This window comes from Panthera uncia, chromosome D1, assembly GCF_023721935.1.
Source record: "Panthera uncia isolate 11264 chromosome D1, Puncia_PCG_1.0, whole genome shotgun sequence".
NCBI lineage: Eukaryota > Metazoa > Chordata > Mammalia > Carnivora > Felidae > Panthera > Panthera uncia.
In genome coordinates this window covers 48014974-48033077 of record NC_064808.1, presented here as the reverse complement: position 1 = coordinate 48033077, position 18104 = coordinate 48014974, and the positions used below count along the sequence as shown (strand labels likewise).

The 18104-nt window shown below is 37.3% G+C and overlaps 1 protein-coding gene and 1 pseudogene across 8 annotated transcripts in view; one reads left to right on the top strand and one right to left on the bottom strand.

Annotated features, from left to right (window-relative positions):
• STK33 (serine/threonine kinase 33) overlaps window positions 1–18104 on the bottom strand; it is a 177498-nt gene that overhangs the window by 110038 nt on the left and 49356 nt on the right. The gene's annotated exons all lie outside the window — the stretch shown is intronic.
• On the top strand, window positions 3146–6052 carry LOC125936542 (60S ribosomal protein L32-like; annotated as a pseudogene).

Sequence of the window (18104 nt, the reverse complement as noted above, 5' to 3'; positions counted from 1 at the left end):
CAAAATGAGTATTACACTATGTTAACTAACTAGAATTTAAATAAAAACTTAAAAGAAAAGATATGGTATATATATGTGTGTGTGTGTGTGTGTGTGTGTGTGTGAGTGTGTGTGTGTATGATGTAATATTACTTAGCCATTAAAAGTATGAAATCTTACCATCTGCAACAACATAGACAGATCTGAAGAGTATGATGCTAAGCAAAATAAGCCAGTCAGAGAAAGACAAATACCATATGATTTCACTCATATGTGGAATTTAAGAAACAAAACATACAAACAGAGGGGAAAGAAGACAGACTCCTAACTAAAGAGAACAAACAGAGGGGATGTAGGTGGGAGGTGAAATAAGTGAAGAGGATTAAGAGTACGCTTATCTTGGATGAACACTGAGTAATACGGAGCTGCTCAATCACTATGTTGTACACCTGAAGCTAATATAACACCGTATGTTAATTATGCTGGAATTAAAATTTTTAAAAGAGAGAGCCAACGACAGGACTTTCAGGAATATCAACTCCTAAAGGATAATCTGAGGAAGAGAGTCCACTGATCAATGGAAAGGATTGTCCATAGAGGCAGGAAGGAGGATATTTAATGATGGAAAGGTTTGTCAAAAGCCAAATGGCTCAACATTTCAAGAGAGATGAGGACTGAAAAATTATATTTAAAAAGTAAGCTATGGGGTATTGTTGGCAAAAATGACAGATTAGGGACTTCCAAAATTGTTCTTGCATAAAGGCAATGAAAAAGCTGACAAAAATTATTAGAATAAACCTTTTCAGAGAGATGGAAATTAACCAAAGGCTTGCAGTGACACAGGAAGGATTTTTTTTTGAGAGACAGAGAGAGCAAGCATAAGCAGGGGAGGTATAGAAGGAGAAGGAGACACAGAATCTGAAGCAGGCTCCACGCCCAGTGTGAGCCTGACATAGGGCTTGATTTAATTAACTGTGAGAGCATGACCTGAGCCAGAACCAAGAATCAGATGCTTAACTGACTGAGCCACCCAGGTGCCCAGGAAGCACTTTTTTTTTTTTTTAATAAATAGTTGTCTATCAGCAAGAACAGGAAGCTTTGTCACATTTTCACTTCCCTTAGTCCCATCTCCCACACTATTTTTGCAATAGCCCCCCCCCCAAAAAAATAGCCTAGTAGTTGCTGGGGAGAGCAGTGGAAGGGAGTGGATAGGATGTGGCTAGAGTTCTTTTCAATTCTGATCCCCAAAGAATACTCATTTCTTGACCTTTGTGATAGTTCTCTGGGAGACCCACTTAGAAGTTAGTCTGTACTTGACCTGAATCAGGGCTCAACTTGTATAGCATCTTCTTCCAGGGGGCATTTTCTGAAAACAATTACAATCAAGTTTATAACTTCATAGCTGCCTGAAGCAGTAGTTAATACTTAGCGCAATAGTAGCCAAAAATCTAACTAAAAAGCTTAAGAGACAAAGCTGAAAATTAAGATGTCCATAGGTGTCTTGAAAAGCTCCAACATATTCTTGGGCACCTAGGAGGCCACACATACACATAGGGCTGCACCATCCATCCACAGGAAAGATTTGAGAAGCTCCTAAGCATTCATCTCTGGCTGACCTTGAGGTCAGAATGTTGGACAAAGACTTTATATAAGCAATTTTAAATATGTTCTAAGAAATGAAGGAAACCATGCCTAAGGAACTAAAGTTTGAGGATATCACACCAAACAGAAATTATCTATAAATATGCATAACCTATTTGTTTAAATACAATTCTGAAGTTGAAAAGTATAATAATTAAAATGAATATTTCATTATAGATGCTCAATAGCAGATATGAGCAGACAGAAGAAAGAAAGAATGAAATGAAGATAAATTAACAGAGATTATCTAGTTTGAGGAACAAAATAAACAAAAAGAATGAAGAAAAATTAACATAGCCTTTATATCTGTGAAGACACCATCAAAAGTACCAATATATGAATAATGGGAGTCTCAGAAAAAGAGGAGAAATAAAAAGGGGCAAAAAGAATATTTGAAGAAATAATGGCCCAGAACTTCCAAGTTTGATAATTTGATTCAAATTTAATAAAAAACATTAATCACCATATCCAACAAGTTCAAAAATTTCTAAGTAGGATAACTTCAAAAAGATCCACACCTGAACACATATTAATCAAACTATCAAAAGAAAAAGACAAGGAGAATCTAAAAGCAGTAACAGAGGAGTGATTTATTACATTCAAGGAATGTTCAGTACAATTAACAGCTGAATTCTCATCAGAAATCATGAAATCAGAAGGAAGAGAGATGACACATTCAAAGTTCTAAAAGAAAAAAAAACTGTCAACCAATGTTTCTAAATCCAGTAAAAACTATCCTTCAAAAATGAAGTGACTAGCCTGAGGCCAGTATTAGTAATAAACTGTAAGCACTCAGTATGTGTTGTGGGATAATGGAAGGGGAAATGAATCTAAATCATGACCACACTCCTCACATTATGCCCCAGCAAAGATTCTTTCATGAAACTTGTGGTAAAGGTAAAGGTAAAGGAGGAAAGAGAGTGTATACCCTTGTCAAATCCATCTAACTAAAGAAGACTAAATAATGGGTGGTAGATAGACTTAAAGGCACCGCTGATAAAAAATCTCTACATCCACATAAGCCAAATCAGAAACTGATTGGGTAAACAAGTCTTTTTTTGTTAACACAGTGACTACTGAGACAAATACCATAATCATTCCAGGAGCATTTAGAGAGTACTTATAATATAAAATTAACTGAAGAATGCAAAGATCAATCACACTCTTTTATAAGAATTTTTCAGTGTAGTCAAGTATTTCTCAAATGGGCTTTACCTTATCCACAATTACAAATACATTTATACATTTGTTATATATATTTATTTATATTTATTATATATAAATGTATTTGTACATATATATGGGCATATATATAAATATTTGTGTATATATGTATATATACTGAAATATGTATTTAATAAAAATATTCTTAGTATTTCTAATATACTGTATTTGCTATTCTTATCTATTCTATTCCCATTTAAAAAATATTCTTGTCACAACACCCTACCACCACTCCACTAAATTGATTTCACTACCCAGTAATGGTCATGTTCCCAAATTTGACCAAATTGGTACTGAAAAATGCCAATCTAGATATGTGATCAAGTAACTTTAACACAAGGAAGAATAATTAAGTGCTCAATAGAGGTTGATACCATGGGAACACAGGAAAAAGTTAATAATTTTGACTAGGTATCCAGGTACCACTACATACAACTATAGACATAAATGAAAATTCAAACTATAGGAACTAAGAACTGGTCATAGTTCTTTTCCTTAGAACTTCCTGCAGAGGTGATAGCCATCTCCTATTCAACATCATGACTGCCCTCAGACCTCTGGTGAAGCCCAAAATTGTTAAAAGAGGACCAAGAAGTTCATCCAAAACCAATCAGAATGATATGTCAAAATTAAGTGCAACTGGTAGAAACCCAGAGGTATAGACAATAGGGTGTACCGAAGATTCAAGGGCCAGATGTTGATGCCCAACATTGGTTATGGGAGCAATAAGAAAACAAAGCACATGCTTCCCAGTGGCTTCCAGAAGTTCCTAGTCCACAACATCAAGGAGCCTGAAGTCCTGCTGATGTGCAACTAATCTTACTGTGCAGAGGTTACTCACAATGTCTCCTCCAAGAATTGCAAAGCTGTTGTGGGAAAGAGCAACCCAGCTGGCCATCAGAGTCACCAATCCTAATGCCAGGCTTCACAATGAAGGAAATGAATAGACGGCTTATGTGCACATGGTATTTGTATTAATAAAACCATAAAACTACACACAAAAAAAGAAAAGAATTGGTCATAGTTGGTTTCCTTCTTACTCCTATTTACCCAGTCTGAGTGGAAGACAAACTACTAAAATATTTGATACACCAACTAACAGCAACACTTAGACATAAACTTGAAAGTTATCTGGTTTGTTGCTTAGATACTATTGTTTCTCTTGCCCTTGTTGGCTCTCCTCCTCTGGAATGAGCAACCAACCCCAGGGAATCTTCCAGTGTCCTGTCACTAAATCTGCTTATTGTCCAACGTGCCTGCCTCTGCCTCTGCTCAGATTTCCAAGGTGCCCAAGTGCTCCCCAGTCCCCAATTTTGCCTTATATCTGTCTTATAGTTTCCCCAATACTGTATGGCATTGGTAACCATCATCAAAACATGGACAAAATCTGCTCTAAATGCTTTGGAGAGGTAAAGGAAAAAGGAGTATTATATCACATATACATGTTTCATCTGCACTGAATAGCTAAATTACTGCTTAACTCATTGGTCTTGCCATATCCACATAGTGAAAGAACTATCAAGTATCTAAAGACTTTGATTAAAGTTTCAGAGCTCAGTGCCTGGCAGTGCTCCAGTAAGGAAAAAGGGTGAATCCTTAGGAGTAGGCAGTGTGGTCTGAGAGGTCCATGTGCCACACAGGGAGAAGTGGTTCCCCTGCTCGGAGTGCATTTGGTAGATGACAAACAGCCTCCCCACAGGCAAAGATCCCAGCAGACCCCAGAAAAAAGCTTTGTTTGCTGTTGGGACAAACCAGAACACCACAAAACCTGGTGCCACCTGTGTTGTGATTTGCCATAATGTCTAATCCTCTGACACTCCATGATTGCACGAACATTTCCTGGGGCCAGTTGGCACCTGGCCAATGCTCAGCAAGACCCTCCCCCAGATAGTCAGTGGGGGCCCAAGCCACAGGGGTCTCTGAAGTATGGGATTTTGAAACACAGCCCCATCTGAGATAAAACTCTGGAGGGAGGTGCTGCCTGGCAGGTGAACAGCTTGGAAATAGGCAGGGAGTGGACAGAGGGCTGAGACAAAGGAGGGGTGGTGATCGCAGGTTGGTGAGAGCATGAAGTTTCTTCACCAGAGACTAGGGGGCTGGCTAAAGTCATTTTCACCTCTCCTGTGCACACGCAGGTATGCATGCACATGCATGCACATCACACTGATCCACCCCAGTAAGCTACACAGTGCCACCTAGTGGAGAATGGAGCTATTACACCAAGTTCTGCCCAACTGCACCCTCCAAGCACGTCTCCCAGAAGACCAGCATAAGTCCCTCCACCTGATTAGTGTACAGACTATAGAGTGCTTCATAGTTTCAGTTCTAGGGGAAACGGGATGTAACTTCATTTGGGTTTCATTCTATTGGCTGGTTCATTTATTAGTTCCTTTTCTTCACTGCTGTTTTTACTTAAGTTGGTTTTTTCCCCCCATTCTTTTCTTTCTCTTTCTTGGATACAGAAAGAGAAAATTTTATTTTTATTTTTTTTTACTTTATTTTCTTAAATTTTTTATTTTATTTTATTCTACTTTGTTACATATATTTTTTTAATTTAAAAATTTTTTTCTTACCTTTTTCCTTTTTTTCCCTTTCCTTTCCCTTTTTTCTCATTTTATCAAGCTTCTTTCAACAAGAGGACCAAACCACACCTAGGATATAGTTTCCTTTATTTGATTTTTTGTTTTGTTTTTAATTTTTAAAATTATTTTTCATTTTATTAATTTTTTTTCCTCCAAAATGACAAGATGAAGGAATTCACCCAAAAGAAAGAATAGGAAGAAATGACAGCCCGGGACTTAACACAGATAGAAGCAAGATGTCTGAACTAGAATTTAGAACCATGATAATAGGAATACTAGCTGGGGTTGAAAAAAGTATAGAAGGCACAAGAGAATCCCTAGAATCCCCTTCTGTGGAGATAAATAAAATCTAGTCAGGCTGAAATTAAAAATGCTATAAGCGAGATGCAATCTCAAATGGTTGCCATGACAGCAAGGGTGGATGAAGCAAGCAGTGAATCAGTGATATAGAAGATAAAATTATGGAGAATAATGAGACAGAAAAAAAGAGGAAACAAAGGCAAAAGATAGGGATATAAGACTTAAAGAATGTAATGACTTATTAAAAGGGAGTAACATCTGAATAGGAGTACCAGAATATGAAGAGAGAAAAAGAGGCAAAAAGTTTATGTGAGCAAATTACAACAGAAAACTTTCCTAATCTGGGGAAGAACACAGACATCAAAATCCAAGAAGCACAGAGAACGCCTATTAGATTGAACAAAAACCGACCATCAACAAGGCAGATCATAGTCAAATTCACAACATACACAGACAAGGAAAGAATTATGAAAGCAGCAAGGGAAAAAAAGTTCTCACCCTAATATAGAAGACAGATCAGATTCATAGGAGACCTATCCACTGAACCTTTGCAGGCCAGAAAGGAGTGGTAGGAAATATTCAATGCGCTGAATCAAAAGAAAATATGCAGCCAAGAATTCTTTATCCAGCAAGGCTGTCATTCAAAATAGAAGGAGAGATAAAGAGTTTCCCAGACAAAAACAAAAAACAAAAAAACTAAAGGAGTTCGTGACACTAAACCAGCCCTGTGAGAAATGTTAAGGGGGGTGGGGGTGCTTTGCGTGGAGAAAAGAAAAAAAACAACAACAAAAGAAAAGCAACAAAGACTAGAAAGGACCAGAGAACATCACCAGAAACACCAACTCTACAGGAAACACAATGGCACTAAATTCATATCTTTCTGTACTCTAAATATAAATAGACTAAATAGTCCAATCAAAGATACAGGGTATCAGAATAGATAAGAAAACAAGACTCATATATTTTTTAACGTTTTTGTTTATATTTAAGAGAGAGACAGAAACAGAGCATGAGTTGTAGAGGGCCAGAGAAAGAGGGAGACACAGAATCCCAAGCAGGCTCCAAGCTCTAAGCTGTCAGCACAAGCCCCACATGGGGCTCGAACTCATGAGCTGCAAGATCATGACCTGAGTCAAAACTGGATGCTTAACTAACTGAGTCACCTCGGTGCCCCAAGAAGACCCATCTATATGCTGCCTACAAGAGACTCATTTTAGACCGTAAGACATCTACAGATTGAAAGTAAGGGGATTGAGAACCATCTATTATGTTAATGGTCATCAAAAGAAAGCTGGAGTGGCCATACTTAGATAAACTAGATTTTAAAATAAAGACTGTAGGAGAAGCCAAAATGATGGAATAGCATGGAAGTTTTTTGTGTGTCTTGTGTCCATGAAATACAGCCAGACCAACACTAATCCATCCTGCAAACCTAGAAAACTGATCTGAGGATTAACACAACAATCTGCACAACCTGAACCACAGAATTCAGCAGGTACCCAGCGCAGAGAGGTGAACTTGGAGAGAGAGAAGCCACGGAGGTCAGGGAGTTGCTTTTGCATGCAGAGAGAGGACAGAAACAGGGGAGGGAGAATACAGGAAAAGCACCCCCCACCAAAAGCAGCTGGAGAGAAAGTGGAAAAGTGGAAACAGCTGCAGGGACTGAACTAAAAAGGGAGAAAGGAGAAAGGAGAGGGTTTAAATTCCATTAAGACTATAAACAGGGGGAGTACAGAGTCTGAAACTCCGAAGATCAATATCTGGCAGTGCTCTGGTGGGAAGGGTGAATCTCCAGGAGCAGAGTGGAGTCTGGGGTTCTTCAGGCCACAGGGGAGAGACATTTTCTGCTGGGAGGACACCTGGTAGAGGCTGTGTGAGTCGCCCAAAGGCAAGGCTCCAGTGGACCCTAGAGAACAACCACATTCACTGGTGCTGGAACAAGGTCGTTAAGGGTGAAGCCTGGTGCCAGATGTGTGTTGTGATTTTCCATAATCCCTGAAACACGGCTGTTACACTATGTCGCAAACTTTTTCTGGGGCGGGCAGCAGCACAGTCCCGCAAACATTCCTGAGTGCAGCCGGCACCCGGCCATTGCTTGGTGAGACCCTCCTGCAGAGGGGCAGAATGGGTAAAAGCTGCAGTCCCTCAGAAGTAAGGGGTCAGGAAAAACAGCTGCATCTGAGACAAAACTCAGGAGGGAGGTACTGCCTGGGGCTTGGTCATGGATTGTGTAAAAGCAGGGAGTGGATGGAAGCTGAACACAAAGGACAGGTGTGCAATTGCTGATCGGGAAGAACAGAGTTCTGATACTAGAGACTAGGTAGCTGGGTGACACCATTTTCATTTCTCCTGCACATGCACATACACACCTACAAGCGCCACAACAATCCACCCCAGTAAGCTAAGCAGCGCCATCTAGTGGAGAACGGAGCCGTTTCACTAAGGCCCGCCCAACTGGGCCAACCTCGCTCTTCAGGAAAAGAATTCTCTCCATCTACTTAGTTTATGGACTATAAAGTGCTTCATAGTTTGACTTCTAGGGAAAAACAAAGTAATTTCGGTCATATTTCAGTCTGTTCACCGGTCCACCTATTTAGTTTTCTTTCTTTTTTTCTTCATTTTTTTTTCTCTTTTTCATTTCTTTTTTTTTCTTGAATACAGAAAAAGTTCATTTTTGTTTTCAATTTTTATTAAAATATTTTTATTTTTTCTACTATATTTTTTACTTTTGTGTACATTTTTCAAATTTTATTTTACTTCCATCATTTCATTTTAGTCTACTTCAGTGTATTCATTTTTTCAAATTTTCAAAGAATTTTCTTTTTTTTCTCTTTCCCCTTTTTTCTTTAATCTATCAAGCCCCCTTCCACACCCAGACCAAAACACACCTAGGAAATAGCATAATTTATTTCATTTTGTGTGTGTGTGTGTATTTGTTTTGATTTTTTTAATTTAATATTTGTTTAATTTTAATATTCAATTTTAATTTTTTTTACCTCATTAATTCCTTTTCTCCCTTCAAAATCGCAAAATGAAGGAATTCACCCCAAAAGAAAGAGCAGGAAGAAATGACAGCCAGGGACTTAACCAACACAGATACAAGCAAGATGTCTGAACCAGAATTTAGAATCACGATAATACTAGCTGGAGTAGAAAATAGATTAGAATCCCTTTCCGTGAAGATAAAAGAAGTAAAAGCTAGTCAGATGAAATAAAAAATGCTATAACTGAGCTGTAAACTCGAATGGATGCCATGGCAACAAGAATGGATGAGGCAGAACAGAGAATCAGTGACAGAGGACAAACTTATGGCGAATAATGAAGCAGAAAAAAAAGAGAGATTAAGGCAAAATAACATGATTTAAGAATTAGAGAAATCAGTGACTCCTTGAAAAGGAACAACATAAGAATTATAGGGGTCCCAGAAGAGGAAGAGAGAGAAACAGGGGTAGAAGGGTTATGTGAGCAAATCATAGTGGAAAATTTTCCTAACCTGGGAAAGGACACAGACATCAAAATCCAGGAAGCACAGAGGACCCCCATTAGATTCAACAAAAACTGACCATCAACAAGGCATATCATAGTGAAATTCACAAAGTACTCAGGCAAGGAGACAATCATGAAAGCAACAAGGGGGGAAAAGTCCTTAACCTACAAGGGAAGACAGATCAGGTTTGCAGCAGACCTACCCACAGAAACTTGGCAGGCCAGAAAAGAGTGGCAGGATATATTCAATGTGCTGAATCAGAAAAGTATGCAGCCAAGAGTTCTTTATCCAGCAAGGCTGTCATTCAAAATAGAAAGAGAGATAAAAAGTTTCCCAAACAAAAATTAAAGGAGTTTGTGACCACTAAACCAGCCCTGCAAGAAATTTTAAGGGGGACTCTCTGAGGGGAGAAAAGATGAAAAAAATAAAGAAATAAATAAAAACCAAAAGCAACAAAGACTAGAAAGGACCCGAGAACACCACCAGAAGCTTCAACTCTACAAGCAACATAATGGCAATAAATTCATATCTTTCAGTACTCACTCTAAAAATCAATGGACTAAATGCTCCAATCAAAAGACATAGGGTAACAGAATGGATAAGAAAATAAGATGCATCTATACACTGTTTACAAGAGACCCACTTTAGACCTAAAGACACCTTCAGATTGAATGTAAGGGGATGGAGAACCATCTATCATGCTAATGGTCAACAAAAGAAAGCCGAAGTAGCCATACTTATATCAGACAATCTAGACTTTAAAATAAAGACTGTATCAAGAGATGAATAAGGGCATTATATCATAATTAAAGGGTCTATCCACCAAGAAGACCTAACAATTATAAACATTTATGGGCCAAATGTGGACAGCAACCAAATATATAAATAAATTAATCACAAACATAAAGAAACTCATTGATAGTAATACCATAATACTAGGGGGCTTCAACACCCCACTCACAGAAATGGACAGATCATCTAATCAAAACATCAACAAGGAAACAACACCTTTGAATGACACACCAGACCAGATGGACTTAACAGATATATTCAGAACATTTCATCCTAAAGCAGGGGAATATACATTCTTCTCTAGTGCACATGGAACGTTCTCCAGAATAGGCTACATACTGGGACACAAATCAGCCCTCAATAAGTACAAAAAGATCGAGATCATACCATGCATATTTTCAGACCACAACGATACGAAACTCGAAATCAACAAGAAAAAATTTGGTAAGGTAACAAAGACTTGGATATTAAAGAACATCCTACTAAAGAATGAATGGGCTAACCAAGAAGTTAAAGAGGAAATTAAAAAGTTCATGGAAGCCAATGAAAATGATAACACCACAACCCAAAACCTCTGGGATGCAGGAAAGGCAGTCATAAGAGGAAAGTATACAGCAATCCAGACCTTCCTAAAGAAGGAAGAAAGATCTCAGATACACAACCTAACCTTACGCCTTAAAGAACTGGAAAAAGAACAGCAAATGAAACCCAAAACCAGCAGAAGACAGGAAATTAGCAAAAATTAATGCTATTGAAACCAAAAACAAAACAAAACAAAAAAACAGAACACATCAATGAAACCAGAAGCTGGTTCTTTGAAAGAATTAACAAAATTGATAAACCACTAGTCAGTTTGATCAAAAAGGAAATAACCCAAGTAAATAAAATCAAGAATGAAAGAGGAGAGATCACAACCAACACAGCAGAAATAAAAACAATAATAGAATATTATGAACAATTATATGCCAATAAAATGGGCAATCTGGAAGAAATGGACAAATTCCTAGAAACCTATACACTACCAAAACTGAAACAGGAAGAAATAGAAAATTTGAACAGACCCATAACCAGTAAAGAAATCAAATTAGTAAACAAAAGTCTCCCAAAAAACAAGAGTCCAGGGTCAGATGGCTTTCCAGGGGAATTCTACCAAACATTTAAGGAAGAGTTAACACCTATTCTCTTGAAGATGTTCCAAAAAATAGAAATGGAAAGAAAACTTCCAAACTCTTTCTATGAAGCCAGCATTACCTTGATTCCAAAACCAGACACAGACCACACTAAAAAGGAGAACTATAAACCAATTTCCCTGATGAACATGGATGCAAAAATCCTCAACAAGATATTAGCCAACTGGATCCAACAATACATTAAAAAAATTATTCACCACAACCAAGTGGGATTTATACTTTGGATGCAGGGCTGGTTCAATATCCATAAAACAATCACTGTGATTCATCACATCAATAAAAGAAAGGACAAGAGCCATATGATCCTCTAAATAGATGCAGAGAAAGCATTTGACAAAATACAGCATCCTTTCTTGATAAAAACCCTCAAGAAAGTGGGGATAGAAGGATCATACCTTGAGATCATGGAAGCCATATATGAAAGACCCAATGCTAATATCATTCTCAATGGGGAAAAACTGAGAGCTTTCCCCCTAAGGTCAGGAACAAAACAGGGATGTCCACTCTTGCCACTGTTATTCAACATAGTATTGGAAGTCTTAGCCTCTGCAATCAGACAACACAAAGAAATAAAAGGCATCCAAATCAGCCACAAGGAGGTCAAACTTTCACTCTTTGCCGATGACATGATACTCTATATGGAAAACCCAAAAGATTCCACCAAAAAATTGCTAGAACTGATTCATGAATTCAGCCAAGTTGCAGGATGTAAAATCAATGCACAGAAATCAGTTGCATTCCCATACACCAACAATGAAGCAACAGAAAGAGAAATCAAGGAATCGATCCCATTTACAATTGCCCCCAAACCATAAAATACCTAAGAATAAATCTAACCAAAGAGGTGAAAAATCTATACACTGAGAAGTATAGAAAGCTTCTGAAAGAAACTGAAGAAGACACAAAAAAATACAAAAAGATTCCATGCTACTGGATAGGAGGAACAAATACTAAAATGTTGATACTACCCAAAGCAATCTACATATTCAATGCAATCTCTATCAAAATAACACCAGCATTCTTCACAGAGATAGAACAAAGAATTCTAAAATTATATGGAACCAGAAAGACCCGGAATAGCCAAAGCAATCTTGAAAAAGAAAACCAAAGCTGGAGGCATCACAGTCTCAGACTTCAAACTGTATTACAAAGCTATAATCATCAAGACAGTATGGTACTGGCACAAGAACAGACACTCAGATCAACAAGGAAACAAGGAAACAGAATAGAGAACCCAGAAATGGACCCACAAATGTATGCCAACTAATCTTTGACAACACAGAAAAGAATATCCAAAAAAAAAAAAAAAGAATATCCAACGGAATTAAGAGTCTCTTCAGCAAGTGGTGCTGTGAAAACTGGACGGCGACAGGCAGAAGAATCAACCTAGACCACCTTCTTACACCATACACACACCAAAAATAACCTCAAAATGGATGAAAGACCTAAATGTAAGACAGGAAGCCATCAAAATTCTCAAGAAGAAAGCAGGCAAAAACCTCTTTGATCTTGGCCACAGCAACTTCTTACTCAATATGTCTCTGGAGGCAAGGGAAACAAAAGCAAAAATGAACTACTGGAACCTCATGAAAATAAAAAGCTTCTGCACAGAAAAGGAAACAATCAGCAAAACTAAAAAGCAACCGACAGAATGGGAGAAGATATTTGCAAAGGACCTATCAGATAAAGGGTTGGTATTCAAAATCTATAAAGAACTTATCAAACTCAACACCCAAAAAACAAATAATCCAGTGAAGAAATGGGCAAAAGACATGAATAGACACTTCTCCAAAGAAGACATACAGATGGCCAACCGACACATGAAAAAATGCTCCACATCACTCATCATCAGGGAAATACAAATCAAAACCACAATGAGATATCACCTCACACCTGTCAGAATGGCTAACATTAAATACTCAGGCAACAACAGATGTTGGCGAGGATGCGGAGAAAGAGGATCTCTTTTGCGTTGTTGCTGGGAATGCAAGCTGGTACAGCCACTATGGAAAACAGTATGTAGGTTCCTCAAAAAATTAAAAAAAGAACTACCCTACGACCCAGCACTTGCACTACTAGGTATTTATCCAAGGGATACAGGTGTGCTGTTTCAAAGGGACATACGCAATGTTTATAGCAGCACTATCAACAATAGCCAAAGTATGGAAAGAGCCCAAATGTCCATTGACTGATATAAGTATAAAGAAGAGTATGGAGACCAATTTGACAATAAATTTCATATATTGAAGAAAAAAAAAGAAGATGTGGTACATATTAACACTGGAAAATTACTCAGTGATCAAAAAGAATGAAATCTTGCCATTTGCAACAACATGCATGGAACTAGAATGTATTATGCTAAGCAAAATAAGTCAATCAGAGAACGACAAATATATGATTTCACTCATATATGGAATTTAAGAAACAAAACAAATGAACACAGGGGAAGGAAAGCAAAAATAAGATAAAAACAGAAAGAGAGACAAACCATAAGAGACTCTTAAATACAGAGAACAAACAGAGGGTTGCTGGTGGGGTGGTGGGTGGGGGGATGGGCTAAAAGGGCAATGTACATTAAGAAGGGCACTTGTTGGGATGAGTACTGGGTGTTATATATAAGTGATGAATCAGTAAATTCTATTCCTAAAATTATTATTACACTATATGTTAACTAACTTGGATCTAAATAAATGTTTAAAAAAGTATCTAAAGACTTTGAGATCCATATATGAATAGGTTTCTCAAAATTTATCCTTCTGTGTATAAATACTATGTACTATATTTATATTTTGATTATATGCAGAAAATAATTTTGCTCTAAAGTTACCATGGCAAATGTGTAGGACCATTACTAAAATCGCTTTACTATTATCACAATAGCAGTCACAAGTATTTATTCAGCCATTTATTTAATAATATTTGTCAAGCTCCTACTATGTACAAGGAATTATGGGCCCTATGAAGGAAACAAGTAGTAAGGTCCTTGACTCTTTCAACCTTAAAGGAAATAATATAGCGTAAATACAAATAATTTTACTTCAAGGCAGAAAAAACAAAGTTATAAAGTATAAGATGAAAAGAGGAAGCTTTTCCAACTTTGGTATTAAAAAACGCTAAATTATCAATCCCAAATTTTGGTTTATCAAAATTTATATCATGTTTAAAAATTAGTTGATATACCTTTGAAAATGGAAAACAAAATGTCTCAACAGGTTACTTAAGGAAAAATATTATAAGACAGGGGAAGGCATGTTAGCCCAAGGAAGCAGGAAAGAAATCCATTTAATTCCATAAAAGAGCATAAGTTATTACACAGGAGTTGAGAAATGTGGAGAATGGATTTCTCCCTAAATAGGAGCTTAAAATGAATAACCGTCAAAATCCCAAACAATTCTAAATGCCACTTACTACAACATATTCAAAGAGTAAATGGTATAATCTGATCTACATTAAGTATAATTCTCACTTAAAGGATATGGGTTCAGTTACTAAATGTTTATCTTTTTGAAATATCCAGGAAGAGATACTTTTAATGAAAATCTTCCATGTAACTATAGTCAATTTCCATCCTGCAACTTTGCATGTGTTGAGCAGTATTTCTTTCCAAAATTTTCAATGAAATCAACACTCTAAACAAAATATTTGGGTTGTGAAAGTATACCCAAATAAATTAGGGGTAAATTCAAATAAGCATATTACTTAATAGGCATTTTCCAGTAGTCTTGTGGCTGGTGGGAGTGGGGGTCAAAAAGGTATGCTAAGTACTGCCTATGCCTTAGGTTGGAAGAAAGCCTTTGTGTATACGGAGAGAATTGGAGGCAGCATCACACAGTACCTTGAAATGAAATGAGAACATACACTATCAGAGGTAATTAATGAATAAAAACCTAATCACAGTCTGAAACAAATATTACTAAACTATTGGGAAAAAAAAACAGCTTAGATTTGTGAAGGTCAGGCACAGGGAGACAGCAGAAGCAAAAGCATTTAAAGCATTCATGTGCGGAGTCAGGAGGTAAAAGCACTCCAAAGCATAAAACGAACTTACTGGTAAGGGAAGAAGAAAGGGTCTTGCTAGGGAAAATTGTTGGAATTTTGTTTTCTTGTAGTAGAGAAATATGTACTTACTATAGATGCTGGGAAAATGGACGAACATCCCTCTACCCCAGAAAGAAGAAAAACTTAACTACTTAGAAATTTGGAAACACTTTCCAAAATGTGTTGGTTAAAAAAAAAAAAATCAAAATTGAAATTACAAACTCTCCAGAAAACTATGAAGAGGTAAATATTTCCTACCAAACTTATGGGACACAGTGAAAATTATACTCAGGAAAAAAAATCTTCTAGCTTCTAATATACTTCTTACAAAAGAAGTAAAATGAAAAAGGAAGTTAACCTAGTACTCACCTTTAGCAACTAGGAAATGAACAATTAAATAAACAGAAAGTAAGAAGAAAAAAGTGAATAAAGGTAAAGCTTCAGTTAATGAAACAGAAATATCTCAAATGATAAAATACAAAATGTAAAAACTTGTTCTTTGACATGATTAATAAAATAGATAAAACCTCTTCAACTCTAATTAAAGAAAATTGAGAGCAAAATATATCTAAGATCAGGAGTATGAAAGAAATCATAAGCTCAGATAAGAGAGACATGAATATAATTATAAAACAAAAGGGTAACTTCCCCAGTTACAAATGCTGCATAACAAACTACCCCAAAACTTAGTGGCTTAAAACAACAAATATTATGCTCACAGATTTTATCAGTTGAGAAGTCAGGAAGGGCTCATCTGGGCTAACAACTTCTCACATGACATCAGTGTGATGCCAGCAGGGTTGCAGTCACCTGGAGGTTCAATTAGATTGTGTGTCCAAGATGGCTCACTCTGTGCTCGCTGACATCTGGGAGCTTACACATGCCCTCTCCAGCATGGTGGAGTCAGAGTACTCAGACTTCTTACATGCAGCAGACTTCCCCCACAGTGAGCATCTCTGAGAACAGAGTAAAAGCTGCACGGCCTTTTCTGAACCAGCCTTGGAAGTTACATAGCATCATTTCTGCCATAACTCTATTGGTCGAAGCATTCATAAGCCTGCCTAGATCCAAGGGGAGTGAACAGAAATCCATGTCTTGATAGGAATGTCAAAAGTTTTACAGAAATGTTTTAAAACCACCAAAGCAAAAATTTGAAGCCTAGAGGAAACATCACTTTCTAACAAAATGTGAACTCCCAAAAATAACCAAATAAATGGAAAGCTTGAATAGATCAAATGTCATGAAGAGACAGGAAGAGTGGTTAAGGTGAGCTGCTAAATAAATGCATGAGGTTATTTTCACAGCTGAGTTCTATGAAGCTTTTAAAGAAGAGAAGTGCCATGTTATTTGAACCAGGGGCTCTCGAACTATAGTGGGCATCAGAATCACCTTGCCAGCTAGTAAACATGCAGATTCCTGGGCCCCATCCCCACAGATTCTGATTTCATAAGTCTAGAGTGCAGAACAAGGATCCGCATTTCTTTTTTTTTTTTAATTTTTTAAATGTTTTATTTATTTTTAAGACAGAGAGAGAGACAGAGCATGAGTGGGGATGGGGCAGAGAGAGAGGGAGACACAGAATCTGAAACAGGCTCCGGGCTCTGAGCTGTCAGCACAGAGCCCGACGTGGGGCTCGAACTCACGAACTGTGAGATCATGACCTGGGCCGAAGTCAGACGTTCAACCGACTGAGCCACCCAGGCGCCCCAAGGATCCACATTTCTAACAAGGGTACAGATCATGTTGACACCTCTTGGCCACAAAGTATACCCTGAGTAGCAGCGATTTAAACCAGAGGCTAGCAAGCTATGATTTGTTGGGCAAATCTAGTCCACCTCCTATTTCTATAAAGTTCTACTAGAATATAGCCATACTCATTCATTTACATAGTGTCTACGTCTGCTTTGGCACTACAGTGGCAAAGCTGAGTAGGTGCAACAGAGACTATATGACCCACAAAGCCTAAAATACTTAACTATTTTGGCCCTTTGCCTCCACGCCCTAATTTGCCAACCTTTGCCTTCAGCAGACATTTTGGTATCCTCTGCTGATTGTGATGGTTCAGGTGCAAAACTGATAGGACAAATAGCTTTCATCTCACATGCCCTTTTCACCAACTTAGCAACAACCTGGATCACTATGTTAAAGGGGATGTAAGACTGTCCAAGCTCAGTGAGAAAAAATGTTGTGATCGATTAGAGATGTCTACCACGAGCACTGAAAGAAGTAACTTGCAGCAGAGATGGTGTCTATTTGCCGAGCCTGATTGTAAAACATACAAGGTTTAAGAATTTTTTCAAAAAACTATTGGAAAACTGCCACAAAATATGGATGTATTGCACACATTTTTAACCACACCATTAACAATGTATCAGATCGCATTCCAACTGCTGTGGAAGTTATTGTAATACTATGCAAATGTTTCACATTCATAAGAAAGTGAAGAAAATAAAATCATTTTGTGATTTTATCAGAGTGTAATACAGACCAATTTTGTCATGTTTGTACACAAGATTTCTGAGATTGATGTCTGCTCTTGAAAGAATACTAATAATGTTTCAAACGCTATGAGCCCATATTTTATCAGTTGAAAATGCCCCCATTATTAAGACATCTTTCACAGATCCCAACTCTCAGGGAGTGATTTGTGCACATTAACACCATATTCCCATAATGTTATTTTCAAAATAGTGACCCAGAACATATTAACAACAGATATATTTTAAGATTTGCATATTTACTTTATTATTTAAAAGGCAAAAATGCATTTGTTGTACTAGGCAAAAGAAAAATTGCATAAGAAAATATATGTATATGTTTGTTGTTCTAGGCAGAAGAAAAACTGCAGATGAAAATGTCCAACGTGGGTAG